Consider the following 23,778-nt stretch of genomic DNA (forward strand, 5'->3'; position numbering starts at 1 on the left):
GACTTCCAGGGAAGTCCGGCCATCTAGTCGCCCCATAGGAAAGCATTGCGGGTGACCAGATGGCCGAGACCGAAATGACGCCAATCTGCCTGCCCCGGGCCTTTAGGGCTCAGGAGCTGCAGGGCTCCAGGGCTCCGGGGCTCTGGGGCTGCAGGGCTCGGGGACTGCAGGGCTCCACGGCTCGGGGGGCTGCAGGGCTCCGGGGCTGCAGGGTTCCAGGGCTCCAGGGCTCCAGTGCAGCAGGGCTCCAGGGCTCTGGGGCTTCAGGGCAGCAGGGCTCCAGGGCTCCAGGGCTCCAGGGCCCGGGACCCATGGAGCCCATCCCAGATACTTTCCCACTCTGCGGCCCGGAGGAGGGAGCCTCGAATGCCTGGGAGGTGCTGCCCGGGCATCGCTCATCTGGTCCCCAGCAGGGAACCACCAGCCCCGGGAGGGTGTTTGGGCATACCCTTGCACCTACTAATCCGGAGGAAAATTACCCCCCTTTCTTGTAATCCGTGCACTCGAGGTGACAGAGGGGACCCAGGGCACAAAAGTGCCCGACCTCCTGGAGCCCAGGATGGGATCCGGGAGGCGAATGGCACCTCATAGGGACTTCCAGGGAAGTCCGGCCATCTAGTCGCCCCCTAGGAAAGCATTGCGGGCGACCAGATGGCCGTGGCGAGAGGGGCGACCGGATGGCCGGGCCCGAAATGACGCCAATCTGCCTGCCCCGGGCCTTTAGGGCTCAGGAGCTGCAGGGCTCCAGGGCTCCGGGGCTCTGGGGCTGCAGGGCTCGGGGACTGCAGGGCTCCACGGCTCGAGGGGTTGCAGGGCTCCGGGGCTGCAGGGCTCCAGGGCTCCAGGGCTCCAGTGCTGCAGGGCTCCAGGGTTCTGGGGCTTCAGGGCAGCAGGGCTCCAGGGCTCCGGGGCTCCAGGGCCCGGGACCCATGGAGCCCGTCCCGGGTACTTTCCCACTCTGCGGCCCAGAGGAGGGAGCCCCGAATGCCTGGGAGGTGCTGCCCGGGCATCGCTCATCTGGTCCCCAGCAGGGACCACCAGCCCCGGGAGGGTGTTTGGGCATACCCTTGCACCTACTAATCCGGAGGAAAATTACCCCCCTTTCTTGTAATCCGTGCACTCGAGGTGACAGAGGGGACCCAGGGCACAAAAGTGCCCGACCTCCTGGAGCCCAGGATGGGATCCGGGAGGCGAATGGCACCTCATAGGGACTTCCAGGGAAGTCCGGCCATCTAGTCGCCCCATAGGAAAGAATTGCGGGCGACCAGATGACCGAGGCGAGAGGGGCGACCTGATGGCCGGGACCGAAAGGACGCCCATCTGCCTGCCTCGGGCCTGTAGGGCTCAGGAGCTGCAGGGCTCCGGGGCTCCGGGGCTGCAGGGCTCGGGGACTGCAGGGCTCCATGGTTCGGGGGGCTGCAGGGCTCCGGGGCTCCAGGGCTCCAGGGCTCCAGGGCTGCAGGGCTCCGGGGCTGTTGGGCTCCAGGGCAGCAGGGCTCCAGGGCCCAGGACCCATGGAGCCTATCCCGGGTACTTTGCCACTCTGCGGCCCGGAGGAGGGAGCCCCGGATGCCTGGGAGGTGTTGCCCGGGCATTGCCCATCTGGTCCCCAGCAGGGAACCACCAGACCTGGGAGGGTGTTTGGGCATACCCTTGCACCTACTAATCCGGAGGAAAATTACACCCCTTTCTTGTAATCTGTGCACTCGAGGTGACAGAGGGGACCCAGGGCGCAAACTTGCCCGAGCTCCTGGAGCCCTGGCTGGGATCCGGGAGGCGAATGGCACCTCATAGGGACTTCCAGGGAAGTCCGGCCATCTAGTCGCCCCATAGGAAAGCATTGCGGGCAACCAGATGGCCGAGGCGAGAGGGGCGACCAGATGGCCGGGACCGAAATGACGCCAATCTGCCTGCCCCGGGCCTGTAGGGCTCAGGAGCTGCAGGGCTCTGGGGCTCCAGGGCTCTGGGGCTGCAGGGATGCAGGGCTCGGGGACTGCAGGGCTCCATGGCTCGGGGGCTGCAGGGCTCCGGGGCTCCGGGGCTGCAGGGCTCCAGGGCTCCAGGGCTCCAGGGCTGCAGGGCTCCAGGGCTCCGGGGCTCTGGGGCTCCAGGGCCCGGGACCCATGGAGCCCGTCCCGGGTACTTTGCCACTCTGCGGCCCGGAGGAGGGAGCCCCGGATGCCTGGGAGGTGTTGCCCGGGCATCGCCCATCTGGTCCCCAGCAGGGAACCACCAGCCCAGGGAGGGTGTTTGGGCATACCCTTGCACCTACTAATCTGGAGGAAAATTACCCCCCTTTCTTGTAATCTGTGCACTCGAGGTGACAGAGGGGACCCAGGGCGCAAACGTGCCCGACCTCCTGGAGCCCTGGCTGGGATCCGGGAGGCGAATGGCACCTCATAGGGACTTCCAGGGAAGTCCGGCCATCTAGACGCCCCATAGGAAAGCAGTGCGGGTGACCAGATGGCCGAGGCGAGAGGGGCGACCAGATGGCCGGGACCGAAATGATGTCAATCTGCCTGCCCCGGGCCTGTAGGGCTCAGGAGCTGCAGGGCTCCGGGGCTCTGGGGCTCCGGGGCTCCGGTGCTCCAGGGCTCCAGGGCTGCAGGGCTCCAGGGCTCGGGGGCTCCAGGGCAGCAGGGCTGCAGGGCTCCGGGGCTCCAGGGCTCCAGGGCTCCAGGGCTGCAGGGCTCCAGGGCTGCTTGGCTGCTGGGCTCCAGGGCTCGGGGGCTCCAGGGCAGCAGGGCTCCAGGGCTCCAAGGCTCCGGGGCTCCAGGGCCCGGGACCCATGGAGCCCGTCCCGGGTACTTTGCCACTCTGCGGCCCGGAGGAGGGAGCCCCGGATGCCTGGGAGGTGTTGCCCGGGCATCGCCTATCTGGTCCCCAGCAGGGAACCACCAGCCCCAGGAGGGTGTTTGGGCAAACCCATGCACCTACTAATCCGGAGGAAAATTACCCCCCTTTCTTGTATTCCGTGCACTCGAGGTGACAGAGGGGACCCAGGGCGCAAACGTGCCCGACCTCCTGGAGCCCTGGCTGGGATCCGGGAGGCGAATGGCACCTCATAGGGACTTCCAAGAAAGTCCGGCCATCTAATCACCCCATAGGAAAGCATTGCGGGTGACCAGATGGCCGAGGCGAGAGGGACGACCAGATGGCCGGGACCGAAATGACGCCAATCTGCCTGCCCCGGGCCTGTAGGGCTCAGGAGCTGCAGGGCTCCAGGACTCCAGGGCTCCGGGATTCCGGGGCTCTGGGGCTGCAGGGATGCAGGGCTCGGGGACTGCAGGGCTCCACGGCTCGGGGGGCTGCAGGGCTCCACGGCTCCAGGGCTGCAGGGCTGCAGGGCTCCGGGCTGCTGGGCTCCAGGGCTCGGGGGCTCCAGGGCAGCAGGACTCCAGGGCTCCAAGGCTCCAAGGCTCCAGGGCTGCAGGGCTTGAGGTTCCGTGACGGTTCCGTGACGACTTGAACCCGTGTTTTCAAGTTTGTCGGAAATACATAAAATTAGTATCAGCGAACCGCAAATGATCCATTTAGTATATCCTAGTGTTTTCGCTACGCTACGAGCAAGAGCACTCCTTCCACTGACACATTTCTGATATACACACGGCATCCATCTTAAGATCATGGCCGCCATTTTGTGGTTCCTTGCCCTCACATATGCAATAGCCTCTGATCATTTCATTCACTTCACTTTGATTAAGGACACGTAGCCTTAGCCGGAGATTCACCTCTTACATGACACGTGCACCTTAAACCAGATCACGCTGAAGCTGCATGACTCGACAAAGGCTGCCTCCTCTGCCCGAGGCCAGCCCACCTGAACTGGTTTTCCTGTCCATTGTACCTGATCATGATTAGGCGGCCGAAGCCGGTAGCCTTGCCCATTTACAACCCACAAACATCTCTTATCCCGCTTTTCTATCTTCTGCACCTGGCTCTGCTCCTTTCCTTCTGGGCCTTTATTAGGGGGAGGTAACGAACTTTACGATGAGGCGGTCCGGGTCTTGAATGCAATATTGACAAGGGATTGTGATGGACTGGTGGGAACCCCTCTTCGTGATGTTTGGTATCAGATATTATCGACAGTTCCTGTGTAACGCCAAATATTTATTGTTTAGAGACACAAAGGTTTGGGAATGTACCGACATGTGAAATATTTGCCTAGAGCACAATTTTTAGTATATAAGGAGCAACCCACTTTGTACAAATCGAACAGTCTCCTAGATTCTGCCCGTGTGTAGATTCTGTGACTTCTGTGTCCCTGCAGTAATAAACCTTTGGTCTTTGACGCCACCATCGAGAAGCCCGTGTTTCTGTTCATTTGTGCACCAAGGCAGGTGGGACTCTGGGGTCTTTGGGTGTTGTACCCTGACACCTCTGGACGGAACCAAAAAAGTCCAGAACTCCAATTGGCGCCCAACGTGGGGCGACGTCATTCGGTACCGGTCCAAAAGCCTGAAGAGTTCGAGAAGCTTCGTGTGAAGATTCCTGAGGGAGGCGCCCCACTTCATCGATCCCGGCATATCGCAAAAGTGGCCCTGAAGTTCTCTTCCACGAGGGTTCCCGTTCAGGACGGCTGCAGTGGGCCGTTGCCTTGACCGTCGCCCTGTCTTGGACCCGAAGTGGTGCAGTCCTTAGTACGGCGAAACGTGACGGGTTTCTCCTTGGTGACGTCTTCAGTGCCTCAGTTAAGTATTTAGTGATAGCTAGCTGGTTACTTTTGTGAGGATTGTTAAAAATCCTTGATCGGTTCTTGGTTTGGTTTGGTTTTGTAAGATTATCACTAGTTGTTCTGGTTACGATAATCTATTTGGTTCAGTTTTGGGTATCGATACATCAGTTCGTTTTGGTAGGCCTAAGTTCTTGGTTCAAGTGCACAATTTGTTTCGTGTTTTGTTTGTTTTGTGTTCCGGACTGAGAATGGTAAGTCGGAAAATGTTGTCTTGTTTTAGTTGCAACAGTGACTCACAATTAGAGGATTCCTGTCTGGTTCCTCCGATTGGGACTCCCCTATATGACCTATATTGTAAGTATGGTGTGGGTCCTATAACTTATAATGAGATATGGGTCCGTTATTGTAAGAAGGATGGTGTCCTTAGTTGGCCACTGCATGGTAGTTTTGAACAAGAGATTCTCGACAATTTAGAAGCGAAATTGTTTAGGAAGAAAGCCCGGCCGGCAATGTTTGACTCTTTTCGTTATTGGCGGAAAGAATCCAAACAGAGAGAAATGAAAAGGTTGAAAAAAGAGCAAAAAGAACTAGAAGAGTTAACTCTAGAGCAAGCGACTAAGCAGTTGCAGGCTAACGAGTGTGAGAAAGCCATAGATGTAGCCATTAGAGAGCGTAACTTAGCGATTGACAAGTGCTATCCTGCCTTGCCATCGAAAATGGCTAAGATACTGGAGGATTCCGAAAACGATCCTCTGCTATCTTATCTGTTACGGTCGCCTCCACCGTATGCACAAGGTGCTGCGGCTCCACTTATACCGGATGTTCAATTGCCGGTTGCTGGACAACCTGGTGTTCTTGTTCCTCAGAATCAAGTTCCTATACCTCCTGTGGTGAATGTAAATGTTCCTACAGCTCCTCCTCTTCCTGCACTGCCCGCTCCTATACCTACCACTGTACCTATTGGTCCTCAAACTATTTTCCTCGATACTCCTACTGTTTCGTCATCTATTCCTACCTCTACTGCGTTCTCTATGTCTGCGAGTGTACTAACTCCACTTTCTGTTCGTCGAAGAATTACTGATTCTGTTACTAATATGCTGTCTCCTATATATAAAACCTTGATTAAGACTCCTACTCCTGACTCTGTTCAGAGACGGAGTCAGCTTCCAAGTACTGAGGAACGGGGAGTTTTAGACTCCACGGCTCTCAGATGGATTACAAAAGTTAGAAGATATAGTACGAAAGATGTGTTAGAGACATTTATGCAATGGGGAGAGCCAACACAGCGATACGTCTTTGACGAGATGTGCTCGTTGTTGCGTGAGGAAATAGAAGAAGACGATGTCGAATCAGATTTGGAAGATTTAATTAAGATTCAAAAAGAGTTTGCTGCTGGAATGATAGTGGGCGATAATATAAAGGAAGCGATGGAACTCATTTTGAGTTTTAGGAATGATCCATCTCTTCGTTCGCCGAGAGATTTAGAGAAAGGTAGAATGAAGCTAAGTCGCCAATATCCTATGAGGGAAGTTCCTCCAATTTGGCGCGAAGCAGTACAACGTGATGATAATGCGGGTATTGCAGCTGCTCCAGCACAGTTCCAAAGAGTATGGATACATATTCCGTGGAAGCGAGCAGAAGTGTTAGCAGTGAAACAGGCCTTGCCAGATCCACGTAAGAATCCAGCCGGATATTACAAGGAATTGACACAGACAGTTGAGGCTTGTATAATGAACTTAGCCGACATTGATATGTTGTTTGGTAATGTAGTTCCACAACCAGTGTGGGCTAAAATTCGTAGAGAGGATCATCAGGCTGCTTTAGGTGGTGATTGGGCAGCTATCACTGCAGCAGATGCTCAACAAATAGGTGGTGCGAAACCCGAACCCCTAATTGCTAATCTTCCTGGCAGAATAATAGATTTAATGAAGACTCTGATGCCAGCATTGCGTGTTAATTGGGATAAATTATCCGCATGCAAGCAGAAGAAAGACGAAAGTGTCTCCGACTTCTTCACGAGGTTCGAAGAGACTTTTGTAGACCATAGTGGTCAGGATATGAGCACTGAAGGAGGACAGAGATTGTTTGTCGATAAATTTGTGCATAATTTGTTACCCGAATTATGCAATAAATTGAAAGACTCAGAAAGTGCGTGGGCTGTATCTACGACAGCGCAAATACTTGCGACTGCACAGTACTATGAAAATAGGGATAAAGAGGAAAAGGAGAAATCAGAGAAGAAAACGAAAGATTTAAAGACTAAAGTTCTTTTACAGCAGGCGTATCCGCCTCGCACGAATCAGACTAATATGCAACAGAATTCGTATCAAAAGACAGATTATAATTCGACCAGGCCTCAATACCAGTGGAATCAGTGTGCGTACTGTAAGAAAGAGGGTCACTATAAAAATGATTGTCAGATTTTAGCGCAAAATAATGCGGCAGCAGCTCAGAGAGGTCGTGGTGGTTTTGCACAGAATTCTAGAGGTCGGGGACGAGGTGCTATGCCTCCACAAACTAATGATCGTCCTTCTAATCACTTTGATCAGCGAAATGTACAGTCAGCTCAACAGAATAGATCTCAGCAATATCTTGTTGAGGATTATTGTGAAGTTGAAGAGGGATTTCAACAAAATGGGTACTAGGACAGCCATAGACAGAGAGAGGGAGTAGTATCAGTTCCAGTGGATCAGAGTGGGCCTTATGTCGCAGTAGCAACATCAGGTGTAGTCGAACCGTTTCTGTTGGATACTGGTGCCGCAAAAAGTTCTATCATGCATGCGAAACTCCCTGGCGCACCTTTGTCTGGCTCAACAAATGTTTCCGTAGGTTTTTCAGGCGCCCCTGTGTACAACCCGATATCTGGTCCTTTGTCTATTTCTGTTGGACCGTGTCAATTGAAAGCACCCTTAATTTTGACGACAGGTTGTAATGAAAATCTGCTTGGTTTAGATTTGTTAAAACGACTATATGCGACATTGTACTGTTCTCCGGAAGGAGTACAGCTTACTTTGGGTAAAAGACTCACCTCTCCGATGTACTTGTCAATGGACAAACTCCCGCCGGAGCTACGTTCACTCCCTGATTCTCTTTGGGCGACTGGTCCCAATGATGTAGGTCTACTAGAGATTCCACCGTATGTAGTAACTTTGAAAGCGAATGTGAAATTTCCAAGAATTCCTCAATATAAAATATCGAATGAAGGTGAGCGTGCACTCTTATTGATTGTGCAAGATTTGATTAAAAAAGGTGTGGTTGAAGAAACGCGAGGAAATGTTTGTAATAGTCCTGTATTGCCGATTTTGAAACGAACAGATCCTACAAAGCCTCCAGTCTATAGGTTTGTCATAGACCTTAGAGAAGTTAATAAGATTGTAATTCCGCAGTTTCCTGTAGTGCCAGACATTACTGCTTTGTTAACATTGATTCCTGCTACAGCTACATGGTTCTCAGTCATCGACTTGAAGAATGCCTTTTTCAGCATTCCGATAGCCGAGGAAAGCAGAGATATTTTTGGCTTCTGTTTAGGAGGTCGCAGTTTCAGATTTAAACGCGCTCCACAAGGCTACTGTGAAAGTCCATCTATTTACAGTCAAGCTTTAAAAAGCCAGTTAGATTCTTTTGTCCTTCCTCCAGGTTCTGCCCTAGTACAATACGTAGATGATCTTTTGGTGGCTGCCGATGACAAGGAAACTTGCAAAGCAGCTACAATTTCACTATTGCATCATTTGTCTAATTTGAATCATAAGGTGTCACCTTCCAAAATGCAATATTGCTGCCAAGAAGTAACCTACTTAGGTCATCTCTTGTCAAAGGAGGGAAGGAAGTTGACCCCAGAAAGAATAAAAGCAATTATGCAAATGAGTGTTCCACGCACACAGAGGGAAGTACGTGCCTTTCTAGGTATTACCTCTTACTGTAGGCAATGGATCCCAAATTTTTCACTTTTAGCAAAACCGTTGGTAGCTTTGACTGGGAAAAATGTTCCGAGTCCGGTGCCATGGTCTGATGAATGTCAAGAGAGTTTTGCTGAATTACGAAAAGCTTTGTGTTCAGCTCCTGTATTGGGCACACCTGATTACAGTAAGCCATTCACGCTCTACGTTCACGAAAGAGAAGGTTGCGCGTTGAGTGTCTTGACACAGAAGTTTGGTGATAAACAACGCCCTTGTGCGTATTTCTCATCAACATTAGATCCGGTAGCTAGAGCATTGCCTAGTTGTTTGAGGGCTACAGCGGCAGCTGCAGCTTCCATTCGACAATCTGCTGGTTTGGTGATGAACAATATGCTAGTGGTCATGGTTCCTCATGCAGTGGACACACTCATGAACCGAACGAAGACACAACACCTTACTAGTGCGAGATTATCTGGTTACGAGCTGACGTTATTAGCGAGTCATATTCAGATCAAAAGATGCAATGTATTGAACCCAGCAACATTGTTGCCGACTGATCAAGAGTCGAGTGATTCTGAGCCACATGACTGTTATTTCAAAACGGAGGAAGAGACAAAAGGTCGTATCGACTTGAGAGATACTCCTCTATCCGACCCAGATGGTACGCTGTATGTGGACGGGTCATGTTTTAAATTGGAGAATGGTGATGTGACTGCTGCCTACGCGGTAACGACTTTGAAGACGATTGTGGAGACTGCAAGAGTGAGTCAGAATTCTGCCCAAGCTGCAGAGTTAATAGCTCTTACGAGAGCGTGTGTTTTAGCTGAGGGAAAGAGAGTGAATGTGTTTACAGATAGTCAGTACGCATTTGGCGTGGCCCATAGTTTTGGCCGGTTGTGGAGAGAAAGGGGTTTCATTACGTCCCATGGGACTAAGATTCAACATGGTCAGCTAGTTAACGACTTGTTAGAATCTCTAACCTTACCGACTGAAGTTGCGATTGTGAAGTGCAGTGCTCATAAAGCAATCACGGATGATGTTGGTCGGGGAAATGCCTTTGCTGATGAAACCGCTAAACAGACAGCTAGAGACATGATGAGTAGAATGTATGTTGCTACGTCTGCAAGATGGATTGCTGAGTCTGGAATGTGTGAGGACACAATGGAAAGTGTGAAAGAGATTCAGAAAGAAGCGACTGAGGAAGAGAAACGCGTATGGAGAGAAAGTACGGGCAAATTGGACTCGAATGGATGTTGGATCGATTTGACAGAACAGCAGCGTTGGATGTTGCCTGATGCGTATGTGCTTGCAGTAGTGACGATGGCGCATGGAGTGGCGCACATAAGTTCTAAAGGGATATGTAAGATGTTAGCTCCGGTTTGGAAGAATGAGGGAATCAGTAAGTGTGCAGAGAGAGTGGTGAAAAATTGTATGGTGTGCTTGATGCATAATCCTGGCAAGGGAACTCCAACTCCAGCTGGTCATTTTGCTCCTCCTTCCTGTCCCTTTGAAGTAATACAGTTAGACTTCATTCACATGGAACGCTGCAACAATTTAAAATACGTCCTGGTGGTGGTTTGTGCTTTTTCCAGGTGGATAGAAGCATACCCACTAAAGGACAACACTGCTTTATCAACTGCCAAAATTCTTCTCAAAGAATTTTTCCCTAGGTTTGGAATGCCACGGATTGTATGGTCAGATAACGGAAGTGAGTTTATAGGGAAAGTTATGCAGAGTGTGTGTGCTGGTCTAGGATTGAAACAAAAATTTCATAGTGCGAACCATCCCCAGTCTGCTGGTTTAGTTGAGGGTTACAATGGCACCCTCAAGCTTAAAATAGCCAAAATTCAAGCATCCACAGGTTTGGCTTGGCCAGACGCACTTCCTTTGGCCTTGTTATCAACGAGAGCAACAGTGCATTCTAGAATAGGGCTTTCTCCATATGAGATTGTATTTGGCCGCCCGGCAAATGTCTGGGGTGTGCCAAGGCCTAAACAATTCTGCTCCATTGAATATCCTATGTTGATAGACTATCTTTACGACTTGACTGCTAAATTAAGTCTTATTCATCAACAGGTCTTTGATGCTTTGCCAAAACCTCCGGAGAGTCCAGGGCATCAGCTGAAACCCGGCGACCACGTGGTGGTCAGAAATTTTGCGAGGACAAAGAATCTTCAGCCTCGCTACATCGGCCCCTTCCAAATCCTGCTGGCGACGAGGACAGCTGTACGTGTTGCTGGTCGCAAGCACTGGATCCACGCTTCTCACGTAAAGCGTGTTCCACTGCCGCTGCCCTACGACGACTGGGTGAAGAAGGGAATTGGTGCCTCCGAAGCTGAAACAACTCCGAAATTTGTCCCTTTCAGCGATGCCGATTTGATTTCTGACACTTTGAAACGTGACTCTCCTCTTGAAAAGACTGCTTTGAACATTGAAAATTTGTCTCCAGCACCAGAAGAAACTTTGCCATCTGCGAACGTAAACTCTGCAACAGCTGCTAGTGATACACTATTTTCCGATCAAACAGTACCAGCGAAGACAAGATACAACCTTAGAAGCCATAAAAAGGACTAATAAAGCAGGCAACTGCATACTGTGATTTTGATATATATATATATTTTTTGAACTTTTGCCTTCAGCCAGGAAGTTTGTTATTGTTTATTGTTTTTAAAATTGCCTTGCCGTCTGGGTAGCCGTAGGGTCGTGGCTGTGTGCCTAGTTTGAATTTGCAGGGGTCTGACACAAGGTCGATCTTTCTGTTAGTACTGGGAACTCCCAGGGCTGACAGAGGCATTTTCATCTACGTACACATCATCAGTGGTCGCGAGCGGATTGTAGAAGATGGAACTTCCTGCGCTGCAACGAGAAAATGTGATTTACGTTCGCAGAAACAGACTAAATAGAATTCTTCATAGCAAATGTTTCTTGATGCAATGTGCCATTACATTTTTGATTGTTTTAGCAACACTGGTGGGTGGAATTGTCTTTAGCATAAATTTGATTTTTGTGCCAGTATCTACAGTACCTCCCCTTGATCCTGCTATTTCTACTGTTTCTTCTATACACTCTTTTCACTCGTTTCCGGAACATGAGCAAGCTCGACGCTCAGAATTCATTAATAATACTTTTGTACAGCTCTTGCACCAACACCAACTGGTAGTTAACACGACAGACTGTTGGGTGTGTGGCTTGATACCCCACACTATGGATAAAGGTATTCCCTATCTGGTTTTGCCTTTCAGCTACAATGGATCATTTCAGGCCCTTCAAACCATCTTTGCTTATGCTCTTGAGACCTATCCTCCACGTCCACCACGTTCCACTAAATATAACTCTGCCAACAAAGCTTTAGTCCAGGGAATTATTGACATGGTCAAAGACGTCAATAATACTCCATCATACCCTAGAGACGAATTGCGAGTATATTTAAGTTGGAATACTTCAGAGTATCGCCTTAGTTTAGGAGAAAGCAAGCGTAAAAGCTCAACTCCAATCTGGGTCGTACCTCACCGAGGTCAGGTCTGTTTGCAAGGTAATGGGAGAAATCCGAGAGCTCAGCTAGGGAGGAGTGAGTGCGTAGAGACTTATGTGTTTCCGGCTAACTCTTCCCCTGCCTTTCTTACTGCTAGGGGTACCTATTTCATTTGTCGAGACAGAGCTTATACATGGTTGCCTGCCGACTTCTCAGGATCATGTTATATTGCTCGATTATTGCCTCCGACATACACTGCTTCACCTGATTACCACAGAACAAGAGTAGCGAGAGGTGTCTTCAGCAAGGAAGATACAGCTGGTCAGGAAGCTGGAGACTTCTTCAAAGGCTTCCTTCCGTTCTGGGGGCCTATGGCCAATAGTAGAAACATACGTCAGCTAACACGGGTAGTTGAATCTACTATTACCGAAACTGCTGGTGCCCTTAGCAATCTGACAGCTGAGCTTCAGGCGGATAGGCTCATGACATTGCAGAACCGTATGGTTCTAGATGTTATACTTGCAGATCGAGGTGGGGTATGCAGAATGATCCAATCGAGCTGCTGTGTCTTTATTCCTAATAATGCTCCAACAGTTTACGAGGCGATCTCTAAGTTGCACAAGATTTCGGACTCCATACATGTAGATGAGGGAAACTGGTCCTTTATGGAGTGGGTTTGGACTCTGATCTCAGCGTGGGGATGGAAGGTTCTAATGGTCATTGGTGTCATCTTGATATTACTATTCTCATGTTGTCTGATTATCCAGTGTGGTCCTGCTCTGTGTAGTCTTTGTGCTACAACCTGTTTTAGGAAACCACCTGCATTTGGAGAAAAGACACGAGAAAGGATGATGATACAACAGCATGTCACTGACCTGATGAGCATAGAACTAGATTCAGACATAGATTGAGTAATTGCCTATGTAAGGGCAAAAGGAGGGTCTGAGGTTCCGTGACGGTTCCGTGACGACTTGAACCCGTGTTTTCAAGTTTGTCGGAAATACATAAAATTAGTATCAGCGAACCGCAAATGATCCATTTAGTATATCCTAGTGTTTTCGCTACGCTACGAGCAAGAGCACTCCTTCCACTGACACATTTCTGATATACACACGGCATCCATCTTAAGATCATGGCCGCCATTTTGTGGTTCCTTGCCCTCACATATGCAATAGCCTCTGATCATTTCATTCACTTCACTTTGATTAAGGACACGTAGCCTTAGCCGGAGATTCACCTCTTACATGACACGTGCACCTTAAACCAGATCACGCTGAAGCTGCATGACTCGACAAAGGCTGCCTCCTCTGCCCGAGGCCAGCCCACCTGAACTGGTTTTCCTGTCCATTGTACCTGATCATGATTAGGCGGCCGAAGCCGGTAGCCTTGCCCATTTACAACCCACAAACATCTCTTATCCCGCTTTTCTATCTTCTGCACCTGGCTCTGCTCCTTTCCTTCTGGGCCTTTATTAGGGGGAGGTAACGAACTTTACGATGAGGCGGTCCGGGTCTTGAATGCAATATTGACAAGGGATTGTGATGGACTGGTGGGAACCCCTCTTCGTGATGTTTGGTATCAGATATTATCGACAGTTCCTGTGTAACGCCAAATATTTATTGTTTAGAGACACAAAGGTTTGGGAATGTACCGACATGTGAAATATTTGCCTAGAGCACAATTTTTAGTATATAAGGAGCAACCCACTTTGTACAAATCGAACAGTCTCCTAGATTCTGCCCGTGTGTAGATTCTGTGACTTCTGTGTCCCTGCAGTAATAAACCTTTGGTCTTTGACGCCACCATCGAGAAGCCCGTGTTTCTGTTCATTTGTGCACCAAGGCAGGTGGGACTCTGGGGTCTTTGGGTGTTGTACCCTGACACCTCTGGACGGAACCAAAAAAGTCCAGAACTCCAGGCTCCACGGCTCAGGAGCTGCAGGGCTCCAGGGCTCAGGGGCTCCGGGGCTCCGGAGCTGCAGGGCTCGGGGACTGCAGGTCTCCACGGCTTGGGGGGCTGCAGGGCTCCGGGGCTGCAGGGCTCCAGGGCTCCAGGGCTGCAGGGTTCGGGGACTGCAGGGCTCCACGTCTCGGGGGGCTGCAGGGCTCCGGGGCTCCAGGAATCCAGGGCTCCAGGACTCCAGGGCTCCTGGGCTCCAGGGCTCCAAGGCTCCGGGGCTCCAGGGCCTGGGACCCATGGAGCCCGTCCCGGGTACTTTGCTACTCGGAGGAGGGAGCCCCGGATGCCTGGGATGTGTTCCCGGGCATCGCCCATCTGGTCCCCAGCAGGGAACCACCAGCCCTGGGAGGGTGTTTGGGCATACCCTTGCACCTACTAATCCGGAGGAAAATTACCCCCCTTTCTTGTAATCTGTGCACTCAAGGTGACAGAGGGGACCCAGGGCGCAAACGTGCCCGACCTCCTGGAGCCCTGGCTCGGATCCGGGAGGCGAATGGCACCTCATAGGGACTTCCAGGGAAGTCCGGCCATCTAGTCGCCCCATAGGAAAGCATTGCGGGTGACCAGATGGCCGAGGCGAGAGGGGCGACCAGATGCCGGGACCGAAATAACGCCAATCTGCCTGCCCGGGCCTGCAGGGCTCTGGGGCTGCAGGGCTCCGGGGGCTGCAGGGCTCTGGGGGCTGCAGAGCTACAGGGCTCCGGGGCTGCAGGGCTCCTTGGGGGCTCCAGGGCTCCCGGGCTCCAGGGCTGCAGGGCTCCAGGGCTGCAGGGCTCCGGGGGGGCTCCAGGGCTCCAGGGGCTGTAGGGCTCCGGGGTCAACAGGGCTCCGGGGGCTCCAGGGCTGCAGGGCTCCGGGGCTGCAGGGCTCCTCGGGGGCTGCAGGGCTCCTCGGGGGCTCCAGGGCTCCCGGGCTATGGGGCTGCAGGGCTCCAGGGCTGCAGGGCTGCAGGGATGCAGGGCTCCAGGGGGGCTCCAGGCTCCAGGGGCTGCAGGGCTCTGGGGGCTGCAGAGCTACAGGGTGTAGGAGAGTAGGGTCTGCAATCCTATGATCACCCAGATTTTTTGCTTTTGTTTCACTGGTTTACGACTTTCTCTGGCTGTGGGCCTGCCAATCAGACCCACAGCCTAGCTGTTCTCTCACTAAATTGACATGGGTACCTTAGGTGCATTACCCAATTGGAACTGGGCCACCTTATCAGACCCTGTAACTCAGGGCATAGGTGTACCCAGGGCCTACCAGGGGCTGAAGCATGTATTATGCCACCCCTGGATGGCCATCTAAATCTGACACAACTGGCTGCACGACAGCTGGGGCAAGGTGGTGTACTCACCCTTTGCTTTAGATATAGTATACCTATATCTAACCCTAAAAATGGACACACAGATTCCTATCAGTCACTCCTATGGCAGGCCTTGACAATCCTGAAGGCAGAGTGCTTGGAATCGTGGGAAATGGTGCTGTGGCATGAGCTGAGCCCGTTTGCAGCTTGCGGAACCAAGTCCTAATAGCTGTTCCATGATAACGCATACCATATACTCTTAAGTGCATTATAATCCTCGCAGTTAAATGCTATCTTTGGTATTGCTTTATCAAAACATGTCGAGTAAGGTGTCATACGAATTGGAATACTAACCCCTCGCCAATTCTGGCGATGGGGTTAGCATTCCACCCTTCTAGAGGGACACAACATGTATGTAACTGTGAACCCCGGTTAAAGTTAACTGAAGCCTCAGCTCCACAAAATGGATGCTGCCACCACAGACACGAGTCTGACCTCCTGCTGCTGGGAGTCCTTCCAGCGAGGAGAGCTTGGACAAAGGGTTTCCTGTCAGGGGCGGTGCTAGCACCATCCCAGACAGGGTTTTTTGTATCCTGGGTAGGCAGGGCTTTACAGGAAGGTGACTGCAGAGTGGCACCCCGGTGTTCACTACGCATCTGCCGGCTAGAACCAGTTCCAGGGGCACACCAGCCCCTGGCCTGGGGAAAGTCCGGCATGGGAGAGGGGTGTAACCACCCCCCTTCCTGGTCCCACCCCTAGGGCAGGACCTAGTCACGTACCCACCCCTTTCTTTAGGATAAAGGCAGGAGCGGGGACCCTTCCAAATTAGATCATCTTTGAATCCAGAAACTACTTTCTACGAAAGGAACTCTCGACTTCTTCTCAAGATTTCTCCCTTGTGGCTAAGGAGTAGTCACCCTGCATCCGCAGGCACCATCTAAGAACTCTGCGGTTTGCTGCACGTCCTTCCTCAGGAATCCGACCGACCAGCACGACGAGACCTGGCTTCCCTGGCACCTCTGACCTCTACCTACCTCTACAGCTAAGCTGAGAACCGTAGGTGCGACGAGACCTCGAGGGACCGGCCATCATCAAAACTGCATGACTTCTATCCAGCACGACCGCCGAGGGATCCTCTGGTGAGTGCTTTGGGGTCCGAGAAGCCCCGACCCTGAGCAGCTCCAGCACCGAAGTGCAGCCTCCCAGCATCTCCACGATCAGCGTGGGGCCCTTCTGCTTTTTGCTGCTCACCGCGTTGTTTGGCTACTAGACCGCTGGCTTGTGGCCTTCTGAACGACGCCCGACGACATCACTGCTGCTGGTCTGGTTGCTCCAGACTGGCCCTTGCTCCCTTCCAAAAGAGGAGCACCCCGGACCCTCCTGGTCCACTCCAGACGCCATTTTAGGTCCACCGCGTGGGCTTGAATTTGCCAAGACTTGTTGCCCCAATCCTGGGTCCAGCGACGTCGACAGCATCATCCATTGTGGGACAGCTCGCACCTCCATCCTAGTTGCCGACAACGCCTCCTGGTCCGTGAGACTGCAGAGCCCAGCGTCGCCCACTCACCTAGTCGAGGTGACTACCATCCGGTGCCCTCCTGGTGCCACCTGACTACTGGCTAGTAGTCACGAACTTGGTCCCCTCTGCTTTCAGGTGTCATCCATCTTCGATCCAGGCTTGGATCACTCGAACTATCTTCACTGGTCGCCTGCCAGCAACTTCTTTCTTCAGGCTCCTGGTTCGTCTACGAGGATTCCCGACGTCTTTTGAGACCTATGCAGCTGCAGCCCCTGGGCTAGGTAACTTCGGCATTTCGGTGCCCCAGCATAGCCTCACTATCCAAGGGTCAGGATCCACTGTCGTTTTCGATCTACCTAGTCGGGTTCGCCCGAGAACACTATCTTTGCCTTTACTAGCTCCCATAGACTTTGTCCTGCATCCCGCGTGAGAGTGCACAATCTGCACCCGAGTCCCCTAGGCCTCCTACTAGTAATCTGAAGGTTCAGTAACGTAGTCCTAGCGATTCCAAAGCCTATTAGTACAGTACTTACCTGCTAGTAATTTTGCATTCCACTTTCAGAGTATATGGTTTTTCGTGCCCCTCGGGCATTTGTGTAAATTGTGCAACTTAAAGTATTTTCGTAAGAGTTTTGTTGTGTGCTTAGTACCCTGTCCTCATAAAGAGTACAGGGCTGTTGTGATCTAAATAAATACACTGTTTATTTTCATAACCCTTGTGTGGTGTCCTTTCACTTGGTGTTCAAGGGGTATATGTGATGGTATAACAGCTGGCTTAACACGCCCTCTAGAGTTTAGCCCGAAGACTGCTCGTATCCACGCTACTAGGATAGCTGGTCTATAAGGTTGACTTACAACCAATCACCATAAGGGTTGTTTGGACTGATACAAAGTGCTCACTAGAATAGTGAACATTATATATCAGGCCAACTTCTCACATTGGTGAGCAGCGGTTGGGATTTGAGCTTGCTGTTGTCTTACCACACGTATCCTAAGAATATCTTGTGAAAGATCACATAAGTACTTCAGGTACATATAACTTAGCTTAGAATACTCTGAGTTCTATTGAACCAGCTGTTGTAGCTCCTCAAGGCTTAGCACACCTTGGCTACAACTCTTAGCAAGGGATCAGTAGGCAAACATATAGTGTAGGTAGGTGCATCACTTACACCACATTAGAATCAGCATGTCAGACAAAGGAGGAAACTCTGAGTCTCCCCTTGTGTCAGTGGACCCTCCACAGGTCACTTCCAGATATGCTGCTCTTAGCTTCCAGGAGATGAGACAAGTGTGTACCTCCAGGAAGCTAAAACAGGGTTCTAACCCTACAATCCCATTCCTGATTGGTCTCTTAGAGACTTATGATGCCAGGAGGGCTGGTAACCCAGACCCTTCTAATCCAGATGGGAACATGCCCCCCCTAGAGGGAACCTCAGGTGACCCTGACCTTATCCATCTCTCTGCAGAAGGTGAAGAGGAGGATGAGGATCTAGAGCCATCTGAGGACGAGGCAGACAAAGGTCCAGAAGTAGTTAGCCAGCTAACTAGGGACAAATGAAGCAGGCATGAGAATGGTACTAGGAGACCCCTGGGGCCCCTCTCAGGCCAGCTTAACATTGGGAATGGACGAGTTAGGTCTCTATCAAGAGGCTCTAACAGATCCATTCGAACCAATGGCTCTCAGGCCTCTGCTCAAAGGAGGATGACATCCCCTCAGAGGAGAGTATATGAAGCCAAGGAAAGGGAAGTCAATCTGAGGATTGAAAGGGAAGAACTTGCCCTGGCCAAAGAGAGACTTGCCTTTGCTAGAGAGCAAGAATTGAGTGGGACAAATCCCACTGGTGGCAGCATTCCCCCAAGGGAAAACAGGAGTTTAGACACTAGGCACCTGAGTAAGATAGTGCCCCCCCTTTAAACAAGGGGATGATATCCACAAATGGATTACTGCTTTGGAGAGGGCCTGCACTGTACAGTGTGTCCCCCAGAGTCAGTGGGCAGCAATCTTGTGGCTCTCCTTTGAAGGTAAAGGTAGAGATAAGCTCCTCACTACTAGAGTTGAGGATGCTAACAATTACCAAGTCCTGAAAAATACACTGATTGATGGGTTTGGCCCTACCACTGAGCAGTACAGGTTGCTGTTCAGGGATACCCAGAAAACTCAGTCTCAGGATTGGTCTGATTTTGTAGATTGTGCCACTAAGGCTTTGGAGGGCTGGTTGCTGGGCAGTAAGGTTACTGATTACACAGGATTGTATAATCTGATCATGAGGGAACAGATTTTAAACAATTGTCAGAACCAGTTGTTGCATTGAAGGACTGGGTTCTGCTAAGACCCAGCGGTGCCAGGGATAACACCTAAAACCTTTGTGGGTAACCTGTTCCGGCGTACAAATGACAGAGACACGGGACACTTCCTTCGGCGTCAAAGATTCGAGGTTTATTACTGCAGGGAACACAGAAGTCACGAGAAGTACATATCATGTAAGTTCACGGAGCCTGATTCGAATTGCTACTGTGGGTCGCTCCTTTTATACAGTTTTTCCTCATAGGTTAACATGGTGCACAAAGGTTTACAACTTGGTTCCCATCAAAAAAACCATAAGGGGTTGCTTTCATGTATTCAAGGCCCGGAACATAAGTACGGAAACGTTTGGTGGTTCCCAACTGTAAAAACCCATCTTCCCACCATTAGTACATTCCAATCGGTAGTAAACAGATCGAAGAAGGAACAGAAACAGGTGCAGAGGAAGACAGAAACAGTGGGAGATCGGAGAGGGTGTAAAAGGGGTGGTATCGGGAAACACGAGCTACAGGCATCAAAGGGACGTGCCTAATGAGATGCACGGCTGAGACAATAGAGCGACATGGCAAGATGTGCCTCGAGCGGGGCCATCTGCCTTACAGTGTCATCCCCCTCATCATAAAGACACTTACAAAGGAAACGTGTCTTCCGCAAGAGTCTTGGGAATCCCAGGGTCGCGAAGCGGACAGCGTCTGTTCGCTGGCTACTTGAGGGCAAGAGACAAAATGGATGCCGCATCTAAGATGGAACCCGTGGGCTCGGATGTAGAAACCCACGAAACAAACGAACGGTTTAGGCTAGCACAGCGAAAACGCGTACACCCACTAAACTCGTCATTTGCGGTTCATAGATACCAGACTCGACCATATTCACCACTTACGATCGTCCGGAACCTCAGACGCTCCTTTTGCCCTCATGTAGGCAAGCACTAGTCGGAATCATACTCGATATTCATCAGACCATCCAGATGCTGCTGTAACATAATTCTATCCATCTGAGCTCCTTTGGTAACAGGCGGCTGTCTTATACACGTCGTAGCACATAGGCCACATAAGGCAGGACCACACTGCACACAAAGGCAACACGTGAACAGGAATGCTACGACAACCCCGATGATCATCAGAATCTTCCAACCCCAAGTCGACATTAGGCCCCAAAACCACCCAAGTAGCGTCCAATCCCCTACGTCCACGTGTATGGACTCGGAGATCTTATGCAACTTTGAAATGGCTTGATAGACAGTCGGAGCGTTATCTGGAATGAAAATACAGCAGCTCGAATGGATCACCTTACATACTCCACCTCGATCTGCTAAAACAACGTCTAAAACCATACGGTTTTGTAACGTCATAAGCCTATCCGCCTGAAGTTCTGCTGTAATGTTGCCAAGGGCACTGGCAGTGATATTAGCTGTTGATTCCACCACTCGGGTCAACTGTCTCAGGTTCCTACTATTGACCATAGGTCCCCAAAACGGAAAGAAACCCTTGAAAAAGTTTCCTGCCTCTTGACCGGCAGTGTCCTCTTCGCTAATCACGCCCCTCACAATTCGAGTCTTGTGGTAATCGGAGGCGACTGTAAAAGTCGGTGGCAACAAATTTGCAATGTAACATGTGCCCGCAAAGTCGGAGGGCAACCACGTGTACGCACGATCATGACAAACAAAGTACGTACCCTTGGCAGTCAGAAACACAGGGGAAGAGAGCATCGGTAAGACATACGTCTCGGAGCAAGCACTCTCTCCAAGATGTGCTCTCGGTCTTCGGCCACGACCTTTTAGACAGAAATTACCAAGGTGGGGTACGATCCATATTGGAGACGAGCTTCTAAGCTGTCTTTCACCCACGAGCGCACTATACTCAGCCTCACTCAGATCCCTATAGGCTCGCACCTCTTCCTCTGGGATGAGCGACGGCTCATAGATATCCCTATCTAAATCAGCGATCGCTATAGCCAAAGGCTTGTGGTACGGACCGGGACCAAAGTGCGGAGGACGTGGCTCTCGATTGGGGTAGGAATCTAGTGCGCTTCGAAACATTGTTTGGAATGCTCGAGCTGAACCCTGGGAACTATAAGGAAGCACCAGGTACGGAATTCCCTTATCGGTGGTATGTGGCATCAACCCACACACCCAACAATTGGTAGTGTTAACCACCAACTGATGTTGATGAAGGAGCTGAATGAAGGAATTGTTCATAAATTCCGCACATCTAGCCTGCTCGTGTTGGGGTAAGATATGGAAGGAATGAGGAGAAACAGTAGAGGTAGTTTTAGGCTCAAGAGAAGGGGTAGGTGAGGCAGAAGGCAAGAACGTCAATATCAGATAATACACCCCACCCACCAATAGCGAAGAAACAGTTAGGAACAGAAGGAACACTTGAAACATGAAGCATTTGGTACGAGTAATTTGCTGCAACTTGAATCTTTGGGCCTGAGCTTTTTCCAAATCCACTAGCTTAGAGAACGGCATCCTCTAAAACCGTCCGCAACGTTTCTTGACGCACTTCGTTCTGTGTAGCAGTAGTCAATCCCCAGGAGTTCCCAGGAACCGACGGCCTTCGACCTAGTGTCAAGACCTACTAACCAGAAGGAAGTACACGTGCTGCCCTACGGCTCACCCGAATGCAAGGTATTTTATTTACAAGTATATACAACATCTCCTAGCTGTGGAAGCAAAAACACATATGGAAACAAACTCACAGTATTTACAAAAACCAAAATCATACGAGTGTGTTCAGACTGAATGGTATCAATAGGGTAATGTGGATGTCAAAAGAGGGGAAAGCAAAAAGCTTTTTTTTATTTGTCCTTGTTATTAGATCGCAAAAAGTATCGGTTTTTCCCGGGACGGGTCTGTTCATCAAACAACTGATCCGATGGTGGGACAGAGTTCTGCTGATCAGTCAATTGTTCGGATCTTGAGTTTTTTGATGGTAATGGTTCAACAATGTCTTTCTGCTGCACTGAGGGTTCTCCAACAAGCTTGGCGTCGCTAAAAGGGACGAAAGTCTGTGCAACTTCTGTTTCCGATGAAGCAATGCCTTTCCTCACCCACGAGTCTGCTGATAAAGGTATAGGTACCTTTTTGGTGTGGGTGGCATGCACCCAGTGTTTACGTCCTTCCAAACGAACTGCAGTACTCATGGCGAGTAACACCTGGTAGGGTCCAGTAAAGCGGGGTTCAAGATTTCTTTTTCGTCCAAAATTCCTCGTCACCACCCAGTCTCCGGGCTGGAGCTGGTGGCCTGGACCCTCCGTCTGCGTCGGCAGTGCTTCAAAGACCTGTTGGTGAATTAACCTCAGTTTAGCAGTCAGATCATGCAGATAATCGATCAACATTGGGTACTCAAGATCAGAGAACACACTCGGTCTAGGGACCCCCCAAACATTTGCAGGACGGCCGAACACTATTTCATAGGGACTGAGCCCTACTCGGGAGTGTACAGTCGCCCTAGTCGACAACAGAGCTAGAGGCAAAGCGTCAGGCCATGAAAGACCAGTTGTAGCCTGAATCTTCGCCAGCTTTAATTTGAGCGTGCCATTGTAACCCTCAACCAAACCCGCTGACTGAGGATGATTGGCGCTATGGAATTTTTGAGTAATTCCAAGGCCCTTACACACATTCTTCATCACACTCCCCACAAACTCACTTCCGTTATCAGACCATACAATCCGTGGCATTCCATACCGAGGAAAGTATTCCTTCAGTAGGATTTTCGCAGTGGACAAAGCAGTGTTATCTTTGAGAGGGTAGGCTTCAATCCATCGGGAGAATGCGCAAACCACAACTAAAACGTATTTCAGGTTATTGCATCGCTCCATATGGATGAAGTCTAGCTGAATTACTTCAAAGGGACATGAAGGGGGAGCAAAATGGCCAGGAGGTGTAGGGGTTCCTTTTCCAGGGTTGTACATCATACATATCATACAATTCTTAACCAATCTCTCAGCACATTTAGTGATACCGTCATTCTTCCATACAGGGGACAACAACTTGCAGATACCTTTCGCACTAATATGTGCTAAACCGTGTGCCATGGTCACAACAGCTTGTACATACGCATCTGGCAACATCCATCTCTTATGCTCCGACAAATCAATCCAACAGCCATTCGCATCCAACTTTCCCGTACTCTCCTTCCACTTCGTCTTTTCAGTCTCGGTGGCCTCATTCTGTATCGCTTTTACACTCTCGATAGTATCCTCACACAGACCAGTCTCTGTAGGCCACCTTACCAAACTCGTCACATACATTCTCGTGCTAAGGTTCCGGGCAGTCTCCTTAGCAGTCTCATCTGCAACCACGTTCCCACGGCCAACATCATCCGTCACCTTACGATGCGCACTACATTTAACAATCGCCACCTGCTCAGGCAAAGTCAGTGCATCCAAAAGATCATTCACAAGTTGTCCATGCTGAATCTTAGTGCCATGCGACGTCATAAAACCTCTCTCTCGCCACAATCGTCCAAAACTATGTGCGACGCCAAAAGCATATTGGCTGTCGGTAAACACATTCACCCGTTTCCCTTTCGACAACACACACGCTCTAGTCAAGGCAATCAGCTCTGCCGCCTGGGCAGAATTCTGATTCAATCTTGCAGCTTCCACAACCGTACTCAATGTCACTACAGCATACGCAGTCGTTACATCACCATTCGGCAACTTAAAAC

The sequence above is a fragment of the Lissotriton vulgaris genome, chromosome 5, assembly GCF_964263255.1.
Source record: "Lissotriton vulgaris chromosome 5, aLisVul1.2, whole genome shotgun sequence".
Lineage (NCBI taxonomy): Eukaryota > Metazoa > Chordata > Amphibia > Caudata > Salamandridae > Lissotriton > Lissotriton vulgaris.